The sequence below is a fragment of the Triticum dicoccoides genome, chromosome 6B (genome assembly GCF_002162155.2).
Source record: "Triticum dicoccoides isolate Atlit2015 ecotype Zavitan chromosome 6B, WEW_v2.0, whole genome shotgun sequence".
Lineage (NCBI taxonomy): Eukaryota > Viridiplantae > Streptophyta > Magnoliopsida > Poales > Poaceae > Triticum > Triticum dicoccoides.
The window spans coordinates 579,547,679-579,556,548 of record NC_041391.1 but is presented as its reverse complement, the minus strand read 5'-3'; positions in this window follow the sequence as shown (position 1 = coordinate 579,556,548).

Here is an 8,870-nt window from a genome sequence, read left to right as displayed (position 1 = left end):
TCGGTGAATTTCATGATTGCTCTTAAACTTGCACCTTGCGGATTCCACCATTAAGAAACCTATGGGAAGGATTAATGATGTTCTTATTGTTGAAAATAGGAATTATGTGCCCATAGATTTTTATTGTTCCTGATATATATTGCAATCTTTCATGTCCTATTATTCTTGGTAGATGAGGGAGTCCTGGATTAGGGGGTGTCCGGATGGCCGGACTATGACCTTTGGCCGGACTCCCGGACTATGAAGATACAAGATTGAAGATTTCATCCCGTGTCCGGATAGGACTTTCCTTGGCGTGGAAGGCAAGCTTGGCGATATGATATGAAGATCTCCTCCCGTTGTAACCGACTTTGTGTAACCCTAGCCCTCTCCGGTGTCTATATAAACTGGAGAGATTTAGTCCGTAGGACGAACAACAATCATACCATAGGCTAGCTTCTAGGGTTTAGCCTCTCTGATCTCGTGGTAGATCAACTCTTGTACTACCCATATCATCAATATTAATCAAGCAGGAGTAGGGTTTTACCTCCATCGAGAGGGCCCGAACCTGGGTAAAAACATGGTGTCCCTTGTCTCATGTTACCATCCGCCTAGACGCACAGTTTGGGACCCCCTACCCGAGATCCGCCGGTTTTGACACCGACAGTAGACCTTTCCTTAGAACGATTGGTGCAATTATTGATATGAAAGAAGGAAATATTAGATTCCAATTTCCATTAAGGAAAGGCATGGAACACTTTCCTAGGAAGAAAATCAAATTACCTTATGAGTCTATTATGAGAGCCACCTATGAATTGAATACCAAAGATGGCAATACTTAGGTCTATTCTCGCTTCTATGCCTAGCTAGGGGCGTTAAACGATAGCGCTTGTTGGGAGGCAACCCAATTTTATTTTTGTTCTTTACTTTTTGTTCCTGTTTAGTAATAAATAATTCGTATATCCTCTAGTTAGATGTAGTTTTATGTTTTAGTTAGTGTTTGTGCCAAGAAAAACCTTTAGGATAACCTACGGTGTTAGTTAATTTGATCTTGCTGAAAAACAGAAACTTATGCGTGCATGAGAATAATTGTCATAAATCACAGAAACGTGCTTTTCAGTTGATTCTTTTCGCAGAATATTAATAGACAAATGACCTAGAACTTCCTAATTTTTTATGATTTTTGAGGTTCCAGAAGTATTCGAAATTTACAAATTTCTATAGACTGTTCTGTTTTTAACAGATTCTGTGTTTCGTGTGGTGTTTGCTTAGTTTGATGAATCTATGGCTAGTATCGGGGGTATGAACCATAGAGAAGTTGGAATACAGTAGGTTTAACACCAATATAAATAAAAAATGAGTTCATTACAGTACCTTAAAGTGGTGGTTTGTTTTCTTGTACTAAGGGAGCTCATGAGATTTTCTGTTGAGTTTTGTGTTGTGAAGTTTTCATGTTTTGGGTAAAGATTTCATGAATTATTGAATAAGGAGTGGAAAGAGCCTAAGCTTGGGGATACCCAAGGCAACCCAAGGTAAAATTCAAGGACAACCAAAAGCCTAAGCTTGGGGATGCCCCGGAAGGCATCCCCTCTTTTGTCTTCGTCTATCGGTAACTTTACTTGAGGCTATATTTTTATTCACCACATGATATGTGTTTTGCTTGGAGCGTCTTGTATGATATGAGTCTTTGCTCTTTAGTTAACCACAATCATCCTTGTTGTACACACCTTTTGGGAGATACACACATGAATCAGAATTAATTAGAATACTCTATGTGCTTCACTTTTATCTTTTGAGCTAGATAATTTTGCTCTAGTGCTTCACTTATATCTTTTTAGAGCACGGCAGTGGTTTTATTTTGTAGAAATTATTGATCTCTCAGGCTTCACTTATGTTATTTTGAGAGTCTTTTAGAATAGCATGGTAATTTTCTTTGGGTATAAAACTAGTCCTAATATGATGGGCATCCAAGATAGGTATAATAAAAACTATCATATATAGTGCATTAAACACTATGATAAATTTGATACTTGATAATTGTTTTGAGATATAAAGGTGGTAATGCTAGAGTCATGCTAGTTGGGTAATTATGAAATTCAGAAATACTTGTGTTAAAGTTGGCAAGTCCTGTAGCATGCATGTATGGTGAACGTTGTGTGACAAATTTGAAGCATGGGGTGTTCTTTGATTGCCTTCCTTATGAGTGGAGGTCGGGATCACGCGATGGTTAACTCCTACCGACCCTTCCCCTAGGAGCATGCATACTAGTACTTTGCTTTGAGGGCTAATAAACTTTTGCAATAAGTATATGAGTTCTTTATGACTAATGTGAGTACATGGATTATACACACTTTTACCCTTCCGCAATTTGCTAGCCTCTACGGTACCATGCATTGCCCTTTCTCACCTTGAGAGTTGGTGCAAACTTCGCCGGTGCATCCAAACCCCGTGATGCGATACGCTCTATCACACATAAACCTCCTTATATATTCCTCAAAACAGCCACCATACCTACCTATTATGGCATTTCCATAGCCATTCCGAGATATATTGCCATGCAACTTTCCACCGTTCCGTTTGTTATGACACGCTCCATCATTGTCATATTGCTTTTGCAGGATCATGTAGTTGACATCGTATTTGTGGCAAAGACACCTTTATAATTATTTCATACATGTTGCTCTTGATTCATTGCATATCCCGGTACATCGCCGGAGGCATTCACATAGAGTCATATTTTGTTCTAAGTATTAAGTTGTAATTCTTGAGTTGTAAATAAATAAAAGTGTGATGATCTTCATTATTAGAGCATTGTCCCAAGTGAGGAAAGGATGAAGGAGATTATGATTCCCCCACAAGTCGGGATGAAACTCCGGACTTTATGAAAAATAAAAGAGGCCAAAGAAGCTCAAATAAAAAAAGAGAGGCCAAAGAACCCCAAATAAAATAAAATAAAGAAAAAAATATGAGAGAAAAAAGAGAGAAGGGACAATGTTACTATCCTTTTACCACAGTTGTGCTTCAAAGTAGCACCATGATCTTCATGATAGAGAGTATCCTATGTTGTCAGTTTCATATACTAGTGGGAATTTTTCATTATAGAACTTGGCTTGTATATTCCAATGACGGGCTTCCTCAAATTGCCCTAGGTCTTCGTGAGCAAGCAAGTTGGATGCCCACCCACTTAGTTTCTTTTTGATGAGCTTTCATACATTTATAGCTCTAGTGCATCCGTTGCATGGCAACCCCTACTCCTCGTATTGACATCAATTGATGGGCATCTCCATAGCCCATTGATTAGTCACGTCAATATGAGACTTTCTCCTTTTTTGTTTTCTCACATAATCCCTATCATCATACTCTACTCCACCCATAGTGTTATGTCCATGGCTTACGCTCATGTATTGTGTGAGGGTTGAAAGGGTTGAAGCGTGTTAAAAAGTATGAACCAATTGCTTGGCCGAAACCGGGGTTGTGCATGATGGGAGCATTTTGTGTGACGAAAATGAAGCATGGCCAAACTATATGATTTTGTAGGGATAAGCTTTCTTTGGCAATGTTATTTTGATAAGACATAAACTGCTTGGTTAGCATGCTTGAAGTGTTACTATTTTTATGTCAATATTAAACTTTTATCTTGAATCTTTTGGATCTGAACACTCATCCCACAATAAAGAAGATTACATTGAGAATTATGCTAGGTAGCATTCCACATCAAAAATTCTGTTTTTATCATTTACCTACTCGAGGACGAGCAGGAATTAAGCTTGGGGATGCTTGATATGTCTCCAACGTATCTATAATTTTTGATTGTTCAATGCTATTATATTACCTGTTTTGGATGTTTAATGGGCTTTACTAAGCACTTTTATATTATTTTTGGGACTAACCTATTAACCGGAGGTCCAGTCCAAATTGTTGTTTTTTGCCTATTTCAGTGTTTCGCAGAAAAGGAATATCAAACGGAGTCCAAACGGAATGAAACCTTCGAGAGAGTTATTTTGGAACAAACGCAATCCGGGAGACTTGGAGTGGACGTCGAGAAAGAAACGAGGCGGCCATGAGGCAGGAGGGCGCGCCCAGGGGGGTAGGCACGCCCTCCACCCTCGTGGGCCCCTCGTGGCTCCCCTGACCGACATCCTTCACCTATATATACTCATATATACCCTGAAAACATCTAGGAGCACCATTAAACCATATTTCCACCGCCAGAACCTTCTGTACCCGTGAGATACCATCTTGGGGCCTTTTCCGGTGCTCCGCCGGAGGGGGAATCGATCACGGAGGCCTTCTACATCAACACCATAGCCTCTACGATGAAGTGTGAGTAGTTTACCACAGACCTTCGGGTCCATAGTTATTAGCTAGATGGCTTGTTCTCTCTATGGGTCTCAATACAAAGTTCTCCTTGATTTTCTTGGAGATCTATTCGATGTAATTCTTTTTGTGGTGTGTTTGTCGACATCCGATGAATTGTGGGTTTATGATCAAGATTATCTATGAACAATATTTGAATCTCCTATGAATTCTTTTATGTATGATTTGTTATCTTTGCAAGTCTCTTCGAATTATCAGTTTGGTTTGGCCTACTAGATTGATCTTTCTTGCAATGGAAGAAGTGCTTAGCTTTGGGTTCAATCTTGCGGTGTCCTTTCCCAGAGACAGCAGGGGCAGCAAGGCACGTATTGTATTGTTGCCATCGAGGATAAAAAGATGGGGTTTATATCATATTGCTTGAGTTTATCCCTCTACATCATGTCATCCTGCCTAATGCGTTACTCTGTTCTTATGAACTTAATACTCTAGATGCATGCTGGATAGCGGTTGATGTGTGGAGTAATAGTAGTAGATGCAGAATTGTTTCGATCTACTTGTCGCGGACATGATGCCTATATACATGATAATGCCTAGATATTCTCATAATTATACACTTTTCTATCAATTGCTCGACAGTAATTTGTTCACCCACTGTAATACTTATGTTATCTGAGAGATGCCACTAGTGAAACCTATGTCCCCCGAGTCTATTTTCCATCATATAAGTTTCTGATCTATTTTATTTTGCAATCTTTACTTTCCAATCTATATCATAAAAATACCAAAAATATTTATCTTACTATCTTTATCAGATCTCATTTTTGCAAGTGGCCGTGAAGGGATTGACAACCCCTTTATCGTGTTGGTCGCAAGGTTCTTATTTGTTTGTGTAGATACGAGGGATTTGCGTGTAGCCTCCTACTTGATTGATACCTTGGTTCTCAAAAACCGAGGGAAATACTTACGCTACTTTGCTGCATCACCCTTTCCTCTTCAAGGGAAAACCAACGCATGCTCAAGAGGTAGCACCCGCATTCTTCTTAGGCTCGCTTGGTTCGCCATTAGGTTTGATGGCATCGTTGTTGTACTTTATGCCAGCCTTCAACTTTTTGGCCAAGCCTCGCACTGTCCTACTACCTGTAGAAGATTTGCTCAATTCGGAGGGCCGAAAGAAGAAAGATCGATTCATTAATATATATATATATATATATAATCAATTAAAATATGTGATGATCACTAGGTGCCTGCTTCTATAAATATACCTTGCCGGCATTTGTTATTTGAAGATCATCATAGTTCTGGACTTCATCTATTCGTTCGTCTTCATCGAATATGATATCACCCTCCCCAGTATTGTTCAGATATTATGAGCCGTCATCTTCTTCATTCTCATCTCGACGGCTCGGGGAGCGTATGATCTCGAACATGGCATCTTCTCCTTCTTTATCGGTATTGTTCACCATAGCTTTTATTTAACTAATCCAAAAGAAATATAAAACAATCTATTATTCAAATTAGGACGCATGCATGCATTCAATAAGGAAAAACTGAATCATAGTACATAATATGCATCTCGAATAATCCAGATAATTAATATGCATCATCGAATATAATCTTGAATACATCGTCTCAAATATTATCGAATAATAAAATATCGAATACATTGTCTCAAATATCTCGAATACATCACTAGCTAGGTATTATAGATCGAATACTATCGAATAATCTAGTTCACACGCGGTTCCTGGCGCGGGCGGCGGACACCCAAAGAGAAGGAACCATCACAGGATCATAGCTCGGGTGAGATCCCCGAAGAACCTGCCAGGTATTGGAGAACCTGGCGTCCAACGCAGCCATGTAGCGACGGACGTGCTCGTCCTCCTCCCTGACACGGCGACGTACCACCTCCGGCTGGGCTGGCTCCCTCCACACCGAAAGTGGCCCATGCAAACGCCACCAAAGGAGCTCTGGGTCAACAATGGGACCCGGGGCCGGGTTCCTCACAAAGCGGCACGCCCCTGAAGGTAGCACCGCCCAGTGCCAGCCCGGCGGAGCCCAATCTCGGACATGGCTCCTCTAAAGGAGGACGTCATCGCGAATGGGTCGACGACGAGGATACGGGTTGGGCATTGTTGACGTCAATAACAAATTATATATGTAAATGTAACATTTTTTAAATGATTGGATTGTGATTTCCTATATACGAGGAAAACCTTTAGTCCATGGCTATAGGAACAGGATTCAGAATCATAACGGATTCTCTTAACCTTTAAAGGATTTAACAAAAAGGCGCCATTCTGGATGTGCAGAAAATGGTCCATATTTTTCCTGATCTCATCTACCCTTCTATATGTCATGTTGTTTAGTGTCAAAGGATTCAAGAAAACCATGGCTTCATCATTAGCCGGAAGTAACAGGCGCATAATGGTACGAAGCTCTCCAAAATTGTTTTGGAACGGAGTCCCGGATAGGATAATTAGCTTTTTGGTACAAAGTTCAGCAAGAACCTTCCAAATATCGCTTTTTGGAAGGCCTTTGCTGAAATTCGAACAAATATCGCTTTTTGGAAGGCCTTTGCTGAAATTCGAACCAAAAAGCGAATTATTCTATTCGGAACTCTGTTTCAAAACAATTTTGAAGAGCTTCGTAGCATCATACGCCTATTACTTCCGGCTAATGATGAAGCCATGGATTTCTTCAATACTTTGACAGACAACGTGATATATATATATATATATATATATATATATATATATATATATATATATATATATATATATGAGATCGGAAAAAAAATTAGAACAACTTGTGCGCATCCATAATGGGGGCATTCTTGATAAATCCATGTCAAAAGTCAAACTTTGACATATGATCAAATATTGTTGCATATGTCAAAATTTAAACTTTGACATATGATCAAATGTTGCATATGTCAAAATTCAAACTTTGACATATCATCAAACTTTGACATATGATCAAACGTTGCATATGTCAAAATTCAAACTTTGACATATGATCAAACTTTGACATATGATCAAATGTTGCATATGTCAATCAAATTTTGACATATCATCAAACTTTGATATATGATCAAATGTTGCATATGTCAAAATTCAAACTTTAACATATGATATCTAGCTAGCTAATTTCATCTAACATTAATATATCTAGCTAATTTATCTAAGATTTGACAAAAGTATAAAAAACTAATTCATCTATCATTAATATATCTAATTCTTCTAACTAAAAGTATAAAAAAAAGTAATTCATCTAACATTTCTATCTAATTCATCTAACATTTGACATTAATCTAACATTTCTATCTAATTCATCTAACATTTGACAATAATATATCTAATTCATCTAACATTTGACATTAATATAATTCATCTAAAACTTTGACATTAATCTAACATTTGTATATATCTAATTCATCTAACATTTTTATAACTAAAAGTATAAAAAAACTAAAAAACAAAAAACAGAAAATAATTAAGAAAATATGTGTGTGTGTGCACTACAAAAAAAAGACACATCCGTGACATTTTGGGCCGAACAAAAAAAAATTCAGTCATACTTATGACACTTCTATGACGATAATTGTGACAAAACCCAGTATCATCATAGATGTGGTGGGCTCCTACTTCTATGACAAAAAATCATGATAGAAAATTAGCTTTTCGTCCTGGGCGGGCCGAAGATGCAGCTGCATGACATTATTTGGGTCGTCCATGACGGAAAAAAACGTGGTAGAAGCAAGGGCGAGGAAAATTTCGGGGAGTTCCCGGTTACGGTGGGTGGTCGGGGGCTGAGCGTTGCGCGTTTCTCTCGTACATGTACGCGCGTGTGTGCGAGGCGTTGGGCTCTAACTGAACCCGAGCGATTGCCCTGCAGGCTACGCGTTACTGAACCCGAGCGATCGATCGATGGCTGTTAACTGAACCCGATCGAGCGATTCCTTCGATACTGCTGCCAACTGAAGCCGATCGATGCTGCCTCTAGATGAACTGTGAGCATTGTGGGAGGGAGGTTGGATGAACAGTGAGCGGTGGGGGTGGATGAACAGGACCCCGTGGTGTTGCCTCTGGATGAACAGGACCCCGATCGATCGAGCCGGTTGGGGCTGGATAAACAGGACCCCGTGGAGGGCTGGATGAATAGGACAACCCCCTGGATGGCTGGATGAATAGTAGATGGTGGAGGGGTGGATGAACAGTAGCCCGCGGAGGGGTGGTTGAACAGGAGCTCATGGAGAGGGGTGGTTGAACAGTAGCCGGTGGAGTAGCGCGCGGTGGAGGCTGGATGAACAGGAGCCCGTGGATGAACAGTCGCAGGTGGAGGCTGGAGGAAGTCAATGGTGGATGAACAGTAGCTCGTGGAGGCTGGAGGAGGTCGACGGTGGAGATGAACAGTGTCCTGTGGAGTTCCATTTTGTGGTACGCCACACCCCTCCCGATGAACAGGACCCCCATTTCGACCGTAGCGCTCCAACACAAGTCCTTTTCGTCTGTTTTGCGGTACGCCACACCTCTCCCGATCAACAAGACACCCGTTTTACCTGTAGGAGGTCTGTT